The sequence below is a fragment of the Convolutriloba macropyga genome, chromosome 7, assembly GCF_964194025.1.
Source record: "Convolutriloba macropyga chromosome 7, txConMacr16.3, whole genome shotgun sequence".
NCBI lineage: Eukaryota > Metazoa > Xenacoelomorpha > Acoela > Convolutidae > Convolutriloba > Convolutriloba macropyga.
Genome location: NC_134474.1, coordinates 27108330 through 27124617, shown reverse-complemented (window position 1 = coordinate 27124617; position 16288 = coordinate 27108330).

The following is a 16288-nucleotide window of genomic DNA, read 5'->3' as shown; positions in this document are numbered from 1 at the left end:
AAAACTTACAATAACATACAAAATTGGTATCCAGATTTTGCAGTGAATAAAAACTCACAACCTTTTTTTGTCTCTGAAGTTCAGGTAACCCATCAGTAATACTTAAAAAGTTTCGTTGGCCAGTAATGATCGTGCAATCCCAGACAAGTACAAAAGTATTCAAAAATTTGAAAAAATCGTAAGTTTTAAACAAATCTTGCCAAAATTCAAGATATTAAAACATTCAAAACCATTTGATTGTCTCAGGAGACTACCTACAATCCTTTTTTAAAGCTTCAAATAGTTTCACTGGCTCATAGGTATCCATCAACTTGGATTAAAACAATAACTTTCCAAAAATTTGAAAAAAAAATTAAACCTTATCAAAAAATTGATAAAGCAGGAGTCATTAAAATATTGGTAATCATTCCAATAAATCTAGAAACTGTGCAACAGCTTATTATCAAACCTTGGAGGGGGTCTCCAGGACCCTTGTGCCCAAGAAAAATTCAAAAAGATTCAAAAATCTTAAAAATTCAAATATTCTGAAAATTGCTTAAACCAGTGTTAGTAAAATCTTTAATAACATTCCATCAAATCAAGAACTATTCAGTAGCCTATAATCAAACCCATGATGAGATTCTTTGACATCTAGGGCTGATAAAAATCAAAAAAAGACAAGAAAATTCAAAAAACTTCAGAAAAGTGTGAAAATTAGTATAAACTCGTGTGTTTTTAGCGAGCGGTTGTTCGTCAGTAGCTATCCGCGGTTGGAGGTTTGCGGGGTAGGGGGTGCGCTGGTGAGGGGGCGGGGGTGAGGGGGGGCGATAGGGGCAACAGTTGGGCGCTACCTGTTATCCTGTTTCGGAGGACGAAAACCAGATGGGTCAGACAAAAAATCGGTCAAGCGAAAAATCGCATAAAAAAGACCGAGAGGACTTATATGATTGCTACAAATTTTGTTTGAGAGCAAATAATTAAACATAAAGGACTAACGTCGATGAATTGCTTCCAAATGACTAGTGGGAGCTCTAATCAATTGCAGTCTGCTCCAGTCGGGAGGGTGGTAGCCTGTATGAGACTGAGAAATTCACGAGGGTGGCTTCAAATAACCTCATTAGAGTTTAAAATATACCATTAGTAAAATTTGCGAAAATGCCATCAATGTTTGCCCCAATTAGCACTAGAGTCGTTGGCCAGTAATGATCCTTAACTCCAGAAAAGGAAAAAAATATATTCAAAAATTTTGAAAACAATCAAAAATTTTAACGAACACTTGCTAAAATTCAAGATATTAAAATATTCAAAACGATTTCATTATCTCAGGAGCCTATCTAAAATCTCTATACAAAGCTTTAAATAGTTTCATTGGCACAAAAAGATCAATAACTTGGAACAAAACAATAACTTTCCGAAAAATTTGTAGAAAAAAATTAAATTTCATCAAAAATTGCTAAAGCTTGAGTCATTAAAAAGTTGATAACCATTCCAATAAATGTTAAAATTATGCAACAGCTTATTATCAAACTTTGGAGGGGGTCCCCAGGACTCTGTTGCCCGAAAAAAACAAAAATATTCAAAAATGTTTAAATTAAAAATAATTTGAAAATTGCTTAAATCGGTGATATTGAACCAGTGTCGTTCGGCACCAGTGTCGTTGGACAGTAATGATCTTTAAGCCCAAAAAAAGACAATATTCAAAAAGTTTGAAAGCATTTGTAAATTTTAACCAAATCTTGCTAAAAATCAAGATATTTAACTCATCAAAGCCATTTCATTGTCTCAGGAGACTTTTTAAAATCCCTATTTAAAGCTTCAAATAGTTTAACTGGCTCATAAATATCCATAGACTTGGAGCAAAACAATAACTCTCCGAAAATTTGAAAAAAAAATTAAATTCTATCAAAAAATTGACAAAGCTGAAGTCATTAAAATATTGATAACCATTCTAAAAAATCTAGCAAATGTGCAACAGCTTATTATCAAACCTTGGAGGGGTTCCCCAGGACCCTGCTGCCCGAAAAAAATTCAAAAAAGATTCGAAAATCTTAAAATTGAAAATTTTTTGAAAATTGCATAAATCAGTGATATTAGTAATGTTGAAAAAATTCTATCAAATCTAGATACTATGCAGGAATGTATTATCGAAACCTCGGGGAGGTTATGAGGCTGGAGAAACCTGAAGAATGACAAAAAATCGAAAAACTTGAAAAAATTCCAAGTTTTAAAAAAATTGCTAAAATTTAAAATGAAAAGTTGAATTCTAATTTATGGCCGGGAAAAAATTTCAAGTAACTCATTATCAAACTCTAATTGAAGTTTTCTGAAACCTGAGGCCGAAAAAAAGCCGAACGATGACAATAAAAGGCGAAAAATATTTTAAAGAACCCTTAAAAAAGTTTTGTCAAAAAAATGGTAAAATTTGTGAAACTAAAATCTTTAAACCATTCAATTGCATCTAGCAACTATACAGCAACCTATTGTCCAACCATAGAGGAGGTTCCTTGGCTACTGAGTCTGCAGAAACCCAACAAACGAAACAAATTTTCAGAAAAACTTATAATGCAGTTTATCAAAAAAATGCCAATATTTGATAGTAAAAAGTTGAAAACTATTTCATTGCAAATAAAAATTTTTCAGTTAATTGTTATCAGGCTCCTAGCGACGTTTTCTGGCCCCTGCGTCTGAAGAGACGTGTAGAATGCAAAATAAATCTTAAAAAATGAAAAAAGTGGCCTATTTTGTCACAAAAAGCTAAAATTCGTGATGTTTAAAAGTTGAAACTATTTTACTACCACTAGAAACTATGCATTAACCTATAATCAAACCCATAATGAGGCTCCGTGACATCTAGGGCTGATAAAACTCAAAAAATGACGAAACTTTCAAAAAACTTGAAAAAAATCTGAAAATTAGTAGAGATTTATGTATTTTTAGCGAGCGGTTGTTCGTCAGTAGCTAGCCACGGTTGAAGGTGAGGGGGGATGGGTCGCAACAGTTGGGCGCTACCTGTTTATCTTGCTTCTGAGGAAGAAAAGTTAAATGGGTCAGACGAAAACTCGGTCAAGCGATAAATCGCATAAACAGAACAAAGACCAACAGAACTAATATAAGTGCTACAAACATCGTTTGAGAGCAATTAATTAAAGATAACCGAAAAACCTCGAAAAATTGCTCAATTGACAAGTGGGTGCTCTAATCAATTGCAGCCAGCTTCAGTCGGGAGGGGGTAGCCTGAATGGGACAAAGAAACTCAAGAGAGGGGCTTCAAATAACCTCATTGGAGGTAAGTATAAACCACTAGTAAGATTTGAAGCGAACAATTGCCACCAGTATTGACCCGAAAGCACCAGCATTCTTGGCCAGTAATGATCCTTTACCCCAGAAAGGGACAAAGATATTCAAAAGTCTTGAAAACAATAGTAAATTTTAACCAAATCTTGTTAAAATTCAAGATATTACAATTTTCAAAACCATTTCATTGTCTCAGGAGACTATATAAAATCCCTATTTCGAGCTTTAAAAGTTTCAATGACTAAAAAGATCCATAAACTTGAAACAAAGCATTAACTTTCCGAGAAATCGAAAAAAGAAATTAAATTTTTATCAAAAAAACTGCTAGAGCTGGAGTCCTTAAAATGGTGATAACCATTCCAAAAAAAAGAAGTGAAACAGCTTATTATCAAACCTTGGAGGGGGTCCCCAAGGCCATGGTGCCCGATAAATAAATCAAAGAGATTCAAAAATCCCAAAAACGCTAATATTTTGAAAATTGCTTAAACCCCTGATATTAAAATCTCGAATAACATTCCATCAAATCTGGAAACTATGCAGTAACCTATAATCAAAACCAAGATGAGATTCTTTGACATCTAAAGCTGATAAAAATGACAAAAATTTTCGAAAAACTTGTGAAAATTAGTACAAATTCGCGCGTTTTTAGCGAGCGGTTGTTCATCAGTAGCTAACCGCGGGTGGTGGTGTGGGGCTGCACTGGGGGCTGATGGGGGTAACACCTGAGCGCTACCTGTTTATCCCGTTTTTGAGGTAGAAAAGTCAAATAGGTCAGACGAAAACTCGGTCAAGCGATAAATCGCAAAAAAGACCAACAGAACTAATAGAAGTGCTACAGACATCGTTTGAGAGCAATTAAATAAATATAATCAACTAACGTCGAAGAATTGCTCTCAATTGACAAGTGGGTGGTCTAATAAATTGCAGTCTGCTTCAGTCGGGAGGGGGTAGCCTGAATGGGACTAAGGAACTCGAGAGGGGGGCTTCATATAACCTCATTGGCGGTTAGTATATAACACTAGTAAGATTTAAAGCGAAACTTCCACCAGTATTGACCTCAATTAGCACCAGCATTATTCGCCAGTAATGATCCTTAACCCCAGAAAAGGAAAAATATTCAAAAATATTGAAAACAATCGTAAGTTTTAACCAAATCTTGCCAAAAATCAAGATATTAAATTCTTCAGAACCATTTCATTGTCTCAGGAGACCATCTAAACTCCCTATTCCAAGCTTTCATAAAGACGCATAAACCTGGAACAAAACAATAACTTTCCGAAAATTTGAAAAAAAATTAAATCTTATCAAAAAGTTGCTGAAACTGGAGTCATTAAAATATTGATATTCATTCAAATAAATCTAGAAACTGTGCAACAGCTTATAATCAAAACTTGAAGGGTGTCTCGAGGACCTTGGCGCCCAAAAAAATTCATAAAGATTCGAAAATCTTGAAATTGCAAAAATTTCAAAAATTGCTTAAATTAGTGATATTAAAATTTTGAATAAATTTCAATCAAATCTAGAGACCATGCAGGAATCTATTATCAAACCCTAGAGGAGGTTGAGGCCGGAGAAAAGTAAAAAAAAATGACAAAAAATTCAAAAAACTTGCAAAATTTCCAAGTTTTGAAAAATTGCTAAAATTTGCGATAAAAAGTTGAATACTGATTTATGACCAAAAAATTTTTCGAGTAACTCACTATCAAACTTTAATTGAAGTTTTTTTTTACCCCTGAGGCTGAAAAAACCCGAATGATGACAACAAAAGCAAAAAAAAATATAAATTCAAGTTTTGTCAAAAAATGCCGAAATTTGTGATACTAAAATCTTTAAAACCATACCATTACATCCAGAAACTATACAAAAACCTACTGTCAAACCCTAGAGGAGGTTCCTTACCCCCTGAGTCTGGAGAAATCCAAAAAAACGACATAAGTTTTTTAAAAAAAAACAAAATTCAATTTATCAAAAAATGCTTAAATTTGATTTTAAAAAGTTGGAAACTATTTCATGGCAAATAAAAATTTTTCAGTTAATTATTATCAGACTCTTAGTGACGTTTTTTGAACCCTGCGTCTGGAAATACGTGTATAATAAAGAAATCTAAAAAAATGAAAAAAATCTTAAATTTTGTCGCAAAAAAGCTAAAATTCGTGCTGGTAATATGTTAAAACAATTTCACTACCACTAGAAACTATTCAGTAACCTATAATCAAACCCATAAAAAAACTTGAAAACTAGTAGAAGATTAGTATAGAATTACGTTTTTAGCGAACTGTTGTTTGTCAGTAGTCAGCCGCGGTTAGTGGTGTGTGGGGGAGGACGGGAGGGGGCGATGGGGGGCAACAATTGGGAGCTACCTGTTTATCCCGTTTTTGAGGACGAAAAGTCGGATGTGTCAGACAAAGAAATCGGTCAAGCGAAAATCGCATAAAAAAAGACCGAGAGGACTTATATAATTGCTACATATTTCGTTTAAGAGCAATTAACTAAACATAAACGACTAACGTCGAAGAATTGCTTTCAAATGACTAGTGGGTGCTCTAATCATTTGCAGCCTGCTTCAGTCGGGAGGGAGGGAGCCTGGAGGGTGGCTTCAAATAACCTCATTGGAGGTAAGTATATACTAGTAAGGTTTAAAGCGGAAAATTGTTACCAGTATTGGCCCCAATTAGCACCAGCATTATTGGCCAGTAATTATCCTTAACCTCAGAAAAAGACAAAAATTTTCAAAAATTTTGAAAACAATTGTAAGTTTAAAACAAATCATGCCAAAATTCAAAATATTAAATTCTTCAGAACCATTTCATTGTCTCAGGAGACTATCTAAATTCCCTATTCCAAGCTTTGAATATCTTCACTGGCTCATAAAGACGCATAAACCTGGAACAAAACAATAACTTTCCGAAAATTGGAAAAAAAATTAAATCTTATCAAAAAGTTGCTCAAACTGGAGTCAATAAAATATTGATATTCATTCTAACAAATCTAGAAACTGTGCAACAGCTTGTAATCAAACCTTTGAGGGGGTCTCCAGGACCTTGGCGGCCAAAAAAAATTCATAAAGTTTCGAAAATCTTAAAATTGCAAATATTTCAAAAATTGCTTAAATTAGTGATATTAAAATCTTGAATAAAATTCAATCAAATCTAGAAACTATGCAGGAATCTATTATCAAACCCTAGAGGAGGTTATGAGGCTGGAGAAACGTAAAAAAATGACAAAAAATTCAAAAAACTTGCAAAAATTCCAAGTTTTGAAAAATCGCTAAAATTTGCGATAAAAAGTTGAATACTGATTTATGACCAAAAAATTTTTTCGGGTAACTCACTATCAAACTTTAATTGAAGTTTTTGACCCCTGAGGCTGAAAAAACCCGAATGATAACAAAAGCCAAAAAAAATTTTAAATTCAAGTTTTGTCAAAAAATGCCGAAATTTGTGATACTAAAATCTTTAAAACCATACCATTACATCCGAAAACTATACAATAACCTACTGTCAAACCCTAGAGGAGGTTCCTTGGCCCCTGAGTCTGGAGAAAATCAAAAGACGACATAAGTTTTCAAAAAAAAACAAAATTCAATTTATCAAAAAATGCTTAAATTTGATATTAAAAAGTTGAAAACTATTTCATGGCAAATAAAAATTTTTCAGTTAATTATTATCAGACTCTTAGTGACGTTTTTTGAACTCTGCGTCTGGAAATACGTGTATAATAAAGAAATCTAAAAAAAATGAAAAAGTCGCTGTTGCAAAAAAAGCTAAAATTCGAGCTGTTAAAATGTTAAAACCATTTCACTACCACTAGAAACTATTCAGTATCCTATAATCAAACCCATAAAAAAACTTCAAAACTAATAGAAGATTAGTATAGAATTACATTTTTAGCGAGCTGTTGTTTGTCAGTAGCTAGCCGCGGTTAGTAGTCTGTGGGGGGAGGCGCGGGAGGGGGGCAACAATTGGGAGCTACCTGTTTACCCCGTTTTTGAGGACGAAAAGTCAGATGTGTCAGACAAAGAAATCGGTCAAGCAAAAATCGCATAACAAAGACCGAGAGGACTTATATAATTGCTACAAATTTCGTTTGCGAGCAAATAACTAAACATAAACGACTAACGTCGAAGAATTGCTCTCAAATGACTAGTGGGTGCTCTAATCATTTGCAGCCTGCTTCAGTCGGGAGGGAGGTAGCCTGAATGGGAGAGAAAAAATCGCGAGGGTGGCTTCAAATAACCTCATTAGAGGTTAAAATATACCACTATCAACTTATAAAGCAAAATTGGCACCATTATTGGCCCCAAAAATCACCAGTGTCGCTGGCCAGTAATGATGGTTAAGCACAGGAAAAGAAAAAAATATTCAAAAATTTTGAAAAAAAATGTAAATTTTAACCGAATCTCGCTAAAATTCAAGATATTAAATTCTTCAAAGCCGTTTCATTGACTCAGGAGACTTTTTAAAAGCCCTATTTAAAGCTTTGAATAGTTCCACTGTCTTATAAAGATCCATAAACCTGGAACAAAACAATAACTTTCCAAAAATTTGAAAAAAAAATAAATTTTATCAAAAAATTGCAAAAGCTAGTCATTAAAATATTGAGAACCATTCCAATACACCTAGACACTATGCAACAGTTTTTTTTTTCAAACTATGCAGGGGTTCCCCAGGACCCTGGTGCCCGAAAAACATTCAAAGATTCTAAAATGTTAAATTTGCAAATATTTTGGAAACTGCTTAAACCAGTGATATGAAAATCTTGAATAATCTTTCATCAAATCTAGAAACTAAGCAGGAATCTATTATCGAACCCTAGAAGAGATTATTTGGCCATTAAGCCTGGAGAAACCTCACCAATAACAAAAAATTTCAAACAAAATACTTGGAATTGAAAATTTAAAAAAATGCTAGAATTTGTAATAAAACAATGAATACTAAGTTCTGGCCGGAAAACATTTTCTCGTAACTCATTATCAAACTCTAATTAAACTAACAAAACTAAAAAAATCAAGTTTTGTGAAGAAAATGCAGAATTTTGTGATGTTAAAATCTTGAAAACCATTCCATTACATCTAGAAACTATACAGTAAGCTATTGTCAAACACTAGAGGAGGTTCCTTGGCTCCTGAGGCAGGGGAAGCCAAATAACTACAAGTTTTAAAAAAAATTAAAACGCAATTTACAAAAAAATTGCTAAAATTTGAGATAAAAAGTTGAATACTGATTTATGACCAAAAAAATTTTTTTGAGTAATTCACTATCAAATTTTAATTGAAGTTTTCTGACCCCTGAGGCTGTAAAAAACCTGAATGATGACAACAAAAGGAAAAAAATTGAAATTCAAGTTTTGTCAAAAAATGCCGAAATTTGTGATACTGAAATCTTTAAAACCATTCCATTACATCCAGAAACTATACAATAACCTATTGTCAAACCCTAGAGGGGGTTCCTCGGCCCCTGAGCCTGGAGAAACCAAAAAACGACAGAAATTTTCAAAAAAGTAAAATTCAATTTATCAAAAAAATGCTTAAATTTGATATTAAAAAGTTGAAAACTATTTCATGGCAAATAAAAATTTTTCAGTTAATTATTATCAGACTCTTAGTGACGTTTTTTGAACCCTGCGTCTGGAAAGACGTGTATAATAAATAAATCTAAAAAAATGAAATAAATCGCAAAATTTGTCGCAAAAAAAGCTAAAATTTGTGCTGTTAAAATGTTGAAACCATTTCACTACTACTAGAAACTTTTCAGTAACCTATAATCAAACCCATAAAAAACTTAAAAACTAGTAAAAGATTTGTATAGATTTACGTTTTTAGCGAGCTGTTGTTCGTCAGTAGCTAACCGCGGTTAGTGGTGTGTGGGGGGAGGCACGGGGGGAGGCGATGGGGGGCAACAATTGGGCGCTACCTGTTCATCCCGTTTTTGAGGACGAAAAGTCAGATGTATCAGACAAAGAAATCGGTCAAGCAAAAATCGCATAAAAAAGACCGAGAGGACTTATATTATTGCTACATATTTCGTTTAAGAGCAATTAACTAAACATAAACGACTAACGTCGAAGAATTGCTCTCAAATGACTAGTGGGTGCTCTAATCATTTGCAGCCTGCTTCAGTCGGGAGGGAGGTAGCCTGAATGAGAGAAAAAATCGCGAGGGTGGCTTCAAATAACCTCATTAGAGGTTAAAATATACCACTATCAACTTATAAAGCCAAATTGGCACCAGTATCGGCCCCAATAATCACCAGTGTCGCCGGCCAGTAATGATGGTTAAGCACAGGAAAAGACAAAAATTTTCAAAAATTTTGAAAAAAAAATGTAAATTTTAACCTAATCTCGCTAAAATTGAAGATATTAAATTCTTCAAAGCCATTTCATTGACTCAGGAGACTTTTTAAAATCCCTATTTAAAGCTTTGAATAGTTCCACTGTCTCATAAAGATCCATAAACCTGGAACAAAACAATAACTTTCCAAAATTTGAAAAAAAAAATTTTATCAAAAAATTGCAAAAGCTAGAGTCATTAAAATATTGATAACCGTTCCAATAAACCTAGACACTATGCAACAGTTTTTTTTCAAAATATTCAGGGGTTCCCCAGGACCCTGGTGCCCAAAAAACATTCAAAGATTCTAAATTGTTAAATTTGCAAATATTTTGGAAATTGCTTAAACCAGTGATATTAAAATCTTGAATAATCTTTCATCAAATCTAGAAACTATGCAGGAATCTATTATCGAACCCTAGAAGAGATTATTTGGCCATTAAGGCTGGAGAAACCTCACCAATAACAAAAAATTTCAAAAAAATACTTGGAATTGAAAATGGGTGCCCGATAAATAAATCAAAGAGATTCAAAAATCCCAAAAACGCTAATATTTTGAAAATTGCTTAAACCCCTGATATTAAAATCTCGAATAACATTCCATCAAATCTGGAAACTATGCAGTAACCTATAATCAAAACCAAGATGAGATTCTTTGACATCTAAAGCTGATAAAAATGACAAAAATTTTCGAAAAACTTGTGAAAATTAGTACAAATTCGCGCGTTTTTAGCGAGCGGTTGTTCATCAGTAGCTAACCGCGGGTGGTGGTGTGGGGCTGCACTGGGGGCTGATGGGGGTAACACCTGAGCGCTACCTGTTTATCCCGTTTTTGAGGTAGAAAAGTCAAATAGGTCAGACGAAAACTCGGTCAAGCGATAAATCGCAAAAAAGACCAACAGAACTAATAGAAGTGCTACAGACATCGTTTGAGAGCAATTAAATAAATATAATCAACTAACGTCGAAGAATTGCTCTCAATTGACAAGTGGGTGGTCTAATAAATTGTAGTCAGCTTCAGTCGGGAGGGGGTAGCCTGAATGGGACTAAGGAACTCGAGAGGGGGGCTTCAAATAACCTCATTGGCGGTTAGTATATAACACTAGTAAGATTTAAAGCGAAACTTCCACCAGTATTGACCTCAATTAGCACCAGCATTCTTGGCCAGTAATGATCCTTTACCCCAGAAAGGGACAAAGATATTCAAAAGTCTTGAAAACAATAGTAAATTTTAACCAAATCTTGTTAAAATTCAAGATATTACAATTTTCAAAACCATTTCATTGTCTCAGGAGACTATATAAAATCCCTATTTCGAGCTTTAAAAGTTTCAATGACTAAAAAGATCCATAAACTTGAAACAAAGCATTAACTTTCCGAGAAATCGAAAAAAGAAATTAAATTTTTATCAAAAAAACTGCTAGAGCTGGAGTCCTTAAAATGGTGATAACCATTCCAAAAAAAAGAAGTGAAACAGCTTATTATCAAACCTTGGAGGGGGTCCCCAAGGCCATGGTGCCCGATAAATAAATCAAAGAGATTCAAAAATCCCAAAAACGCTAATATTTTGAAAATTGCTTAAACACCTGATATTAAAATCTCGAATAACATTCCATCAAATCTGGAAACTATGCAGTAACCTATAATCAAAACCAAGATGAGATTCTTTGACATCTAAAGCTGATAAAAATGACAAAAATTTTCGAAAAAATTGTGAAAATTAGTACAAATTCGCGCGTTTTTAGCGAGCGGTTGTTCATCAGTAGCTAACCGCGGGTGGTGGTGTGGGGCTGCACTGGGGGCTGATGGGGGTAACACCTGAGCGCTACCTGTTTATCCCGTTTTTGAGGTAGAAAAGTCAAATAGGTCAGACGAAAACTCGGTCAAGCGATAAATCGCAAAAAAGACCAACAGAACTAATAGAAGTGCTACAGACATCGTTTGAGAGCAATTAAATAAATATAATCAACTAACGTCGAAGAATTGCTCTCAATTGACAAGTGGGTGGTCTAATAAATTGCAGTCTGCTTCAGTCGGGAGGGGGTAGCCTGAATGGGACTAAGGAACTCGAGAGGGGGGCTTCAAATAACCTCAATGGAGGTTAGTATATACCACTAGTAAGATTTAAAGCGAAAAATTGCCACCATTATTGGCCCCAAATAGCACCAGCATTAATTGCCAGTAATGATCCTTAACCCCAAAAAAGGAAAAATATTCAAAAATTTTGAAAACAATCGTAAGTTTTAACCAAGTCTTGCCAAAATTCAAGATATTAAATTCTTCAGAACCATTTCATTGTCTCAGGAGACTATCTAAATTCCCTATTCCAAGCTTTGAATAGTTTCACTGGCTCCGAAAATTTGAAAAAAAAAATTAAATCTTATCAAAAAATTGCTAAAACTGGAGTCATTAAAATATTGATATCCATTCTAATAAATCTAGAAAATCTGCAACAGCTTATAATCAAACCTTGGAGTGGGTCTCCAGGACCTTGGTGCCCAAAAAAATTCAGATTCGAAAATCTTAAAATTGCAAATATTTCTTAATTGCTTAAAGTAGTGATATTAAAATCTCGAATAAAATTCAATCAAATCTAGAAACTATGCCGGAATCCATTATCGAACCCTAGAGGAGGTCATGAGGCTGGAGAAACGTAAAAAACGACAAAAAATTCAAAAAACTTGCAAAAATTCCAAGTTTTGAAAAATTGCTAAAATTTGAGATAAAAAGTTGAATACTGATTTATGACCAAAAAATTTTTTTGAGTAACTCAATATCAAACTTTAATTGAAGTTTTTTGACCCCTGAGGTTGAAAAAACCCGAATGATGACAACAAAAGCCAAAAAAATTTAAAATCAAGTTTAGTCAAAATATGCCGAAATTTGTGACACTAAAATCTTTAAAACCCTACCATTACATCCAGAAACTATACAATAACCTACTGTCAAAACCTAGAGGAGGTTCCTTGGCCCCTGAGCCTGGAGAAACCCAAAAGACAGCAGTTTAAAAAAAACAAAATTTAATTTATCAAAAACGCTTAAATTTGATATTAAAAAGTTGAAAACTATTTCATGGCAAATAAAAATTTTTCAGTTAATTATTATCAGACTCTTAGTGACGTTTCTTGAACCCTGCGTCCGGAAAGACGTGTATAATAAAGAAATCTAAAAAAAATGAGAAAAATCGCAAACTCTGTCGCAAAAAAAGCTAAAATTTGTGCTGTTAAAATGTTGAAACCATTTCACTACTACTAGAAACTTTTCAGTAACCTATAATCAAACCCATAAAAAACTTAAAAACTAGTAAAAGATTTGTATAGATTTACGTTTTTAGCGAGCTGTTGTTCGTCAGTAGCTAGCCAATGTTAGTGGTGTGTAGGGGGAGACACGGGGGGCGATGGGCGGCAACAATTGGGAGCTACCTGTTTATCTCGTTTTTGAGGACGAAAAGTCAGATGTGTCAGACAAAGAAATCGGTCAAGCCAAAATCGCATAAAAAAAGACCGAGAGGACTTATATTATTGCTACAATTTTCGTTTAGGAGCAATTAACTAAACATAAACGACTAACGTCGAAGAATTGCTCTCAAATGACTAGTGGGTGCTCTAATCATTTGCAGCCTGCTTAAGTCGGGAGGGAGGTAGCCTGAATGGGAGAGAAAAAATGGCGAGGGTGGCTTCAAATAACCTCATTAGAGGTTAAAATATACCACTATCAACTTATAAAGCAAAATTGGCACCAGTATCGGCCCCAATAATCACCAATGTCGCCGGCCAGTAATGATGGTTAAGCACAGGAAAAGACAAAAATATTCAAAAATTTTGAAAAAGAAATTTAAAATTTAACCGAATCTCGCTAAAATTCAAGATATTAAATTCTTCAAAGCCATTTCATTGACTCAGGAGACTTTTTAAAATCCCTATTTAAAGCTTTGAATAGTTCCGCTGTCTCATAAAGATCCATAAACCTGGAACAAAACAATAACCTTCCAATATTTGAAAAAAAAATTTTTTATCAAAAAAATGCAAAAGCTAGAGTCGTTAAAATATTGATAACCTTTCCAATAAACCTAGACACTATGCAACAGTTTTTTTTTCAAACTATGCAGGGGTTCCCCAGGACCCTGGTGCCCAAAAAACATTCAAAGATTCTAAAATGTTAAATTTGCAATTATTTTGGAAACTGCTGAAACCAGTGATATTAAAATCTTGAATAATCTTTCATCAAATCTAGAAACTATGCAGGAATCTATTATCGAACCCTAGAAGAGATTTTTTGGCCATTAAGGCTGGAGAAAACTCACCAATAACAAAAAATGTTAAAAATACTTGGAATTGAAAATTTAAAAAAATGCTAGAATTTGTAATAAAACAATAAATACTAAGTTATTGCCGGAGAAAATTTTCTCGTAACTCATTATCAAACTCTAATTAAACTAACAAAACTAAAAAAAATCAAGTTTTGTGAAGAAAATGCAGAATTTTGTGATGTTAAAATCTTGAAAACCATTCCATTACATCTAGAAACTATACAGTAAGCTATTGTCAAACACTAGAGGAGGTTCCTTGGCTCCTGAGGCTGGAGAAACCAAAAAACGACAAGTTTTAAAAAATTTAAAACGCAATTTACAAAAAAATTGCTAAAATTTGATATTAAAAAGTTAAAAACTATTCCATGGCATATAAAAATGTTTCAGTTACTTATTATCAGACTCTTAAGGAGGTTTTCTGGCCCCTGCGTCTGAAAAGACGTGTATAATGCCACATAAATCTAAAAAAATTTAAAAAATTGCATTTCTGTCGAAAAATCTGTAATTCGTGATGTTTAAATGTTTAAACAATTCCACTACCACTAAAAACTGTGCAGTAACCTATGATCAAACCCACTAGGGCTGATAAAAATCAAAAAAAAAAAATTCTGATAAATTAGTATTAATTTGCGTGTTTTTAGCGAGCGGTTGTTCGTCAGTAGCTAGCCACGGGTGGTGGTGTGGGTGGGGGGTCGCACTGGGGGCTGAGGGGGGGCAACAGCTGAGCGCTACCTGTTTATCCCGCTTTGAGGTAGAAAAGTCAAATAGGTCAGACGAAAATTCGGTCAAGCAATAAATCGCAAAAAAAGACCAACAGAACTAATATAAGTGCTACAGACATCGTTTGAGAGCAATTACTTAAAGATAACCGACTAACGTCGATGAATTGCTCCCAATTGACAAGTGGGTGGTCTAATCAATTGCAGCCTGCTTCAATCGGGAGGGGGTAGCCTGAATGGGACCTAGGAGCTCAAGAGGGGGCTTCAAATAACCTCAATGGAGGTTAGTATATACCACTAGTAAGATTTAAAGCGAAAAATTGCCGCCATTATTGGCCCCAATTAGCACCAGCATTATTTGCCAGTAATGATCCTTAACCCCAGAAAAGGAAAAATATTCAAAAATTTTGAAAACAATCGTAAGTTTTAACCAAGTCTTGCCAAAACTCAAGATATTAAATTCTTCAGAACCATTTCATTGTCTCAGGAGACTATCTAAATTCCATATTTCAAGCTTTGAATAGTTTCACTGCCTCATAAAGACGCATAAACCTGGAACAAAACAATAACTTTCCGAAAATTTGAAAAAAAAATTAAATCTTATCAAAAAATTGCTAAAACTGGAGTCATTAAAATATTGATATTCATTCAAATAAATCTAGAAACTGTGCAGCAGCTTATAATCAAACCTTGGAGTGGGTCTCCAGGACCTTGGCGCCCAAAAAAATTCATAGATTCGAAAATCTTAAAATTGCGAATATTTTTTATTTGCTTAAATTAGTGATATTAGAATCTTGAATAAAATTCAATCAAATCTAGAAACTATGCAGGAATCAATTAGCGAACCCTAGAGGAGGTTATGAGGCTGGAGAAACGTAAAAAATGACAAAAAATTCAAAAAAACTTGCAAAATTCCGAGTTTTGAAAAATTGCTAAAACTTGCGATAAAAAATTGAATACTGATTTATGACCAAAAAATTTTTCGAGTAACTCACTATCAAACTTTAATTGAAGTTTTCTGACTCTTGAGGTTGAAAAAACCCGAATGATGACAACAAAAGCCAAAAAAAATTTAAAATCAAGTTTTGTCAAAATATGCCGAAATTTGTGACACTAAAATCTTTAAAACCCTACCATTACATCCAGAAACTATACAATAACCTACTGTCAAAACCTAGAGGAGGTTCCTTGGCCCCTGAGCCTGGAAAAACCCAAAAAAGACAGCAGTTTTAAAAAAAAAACAAAATTTAATTTATCAAAAATGCTTAAATTTGATATTAAAAAGTTGAAAACTATTTCATGGCAAATAAAAATTTTTCAGTTAATTATTATCAGACTCTTAGTGACGTTTTTTGAACCCTGTGTCTGGAAAAACGTGTATAATAAAGATATCTAAAAAATGAAAAAAATCGCAAACTTTGTCGCAAAAAAAGTTAAAATTCCTGCTGTTAAAATGTTGAAACCATTTCACTACCACTAGAAACTATTCAGTAACCTATAATCAAACCCATAAAAAAAACTTAAAAACTAGTAGAAGGTTAGTAAATATTTACGTTTTTAGCGAGCTATTGTTCGTCAGTACCTAGCCAATGTTAGTGGTGTGTAGGGGGAGACACGGGGGGCGATGGGCGGCAACAATTGGGAGCTACCTGTTTATCT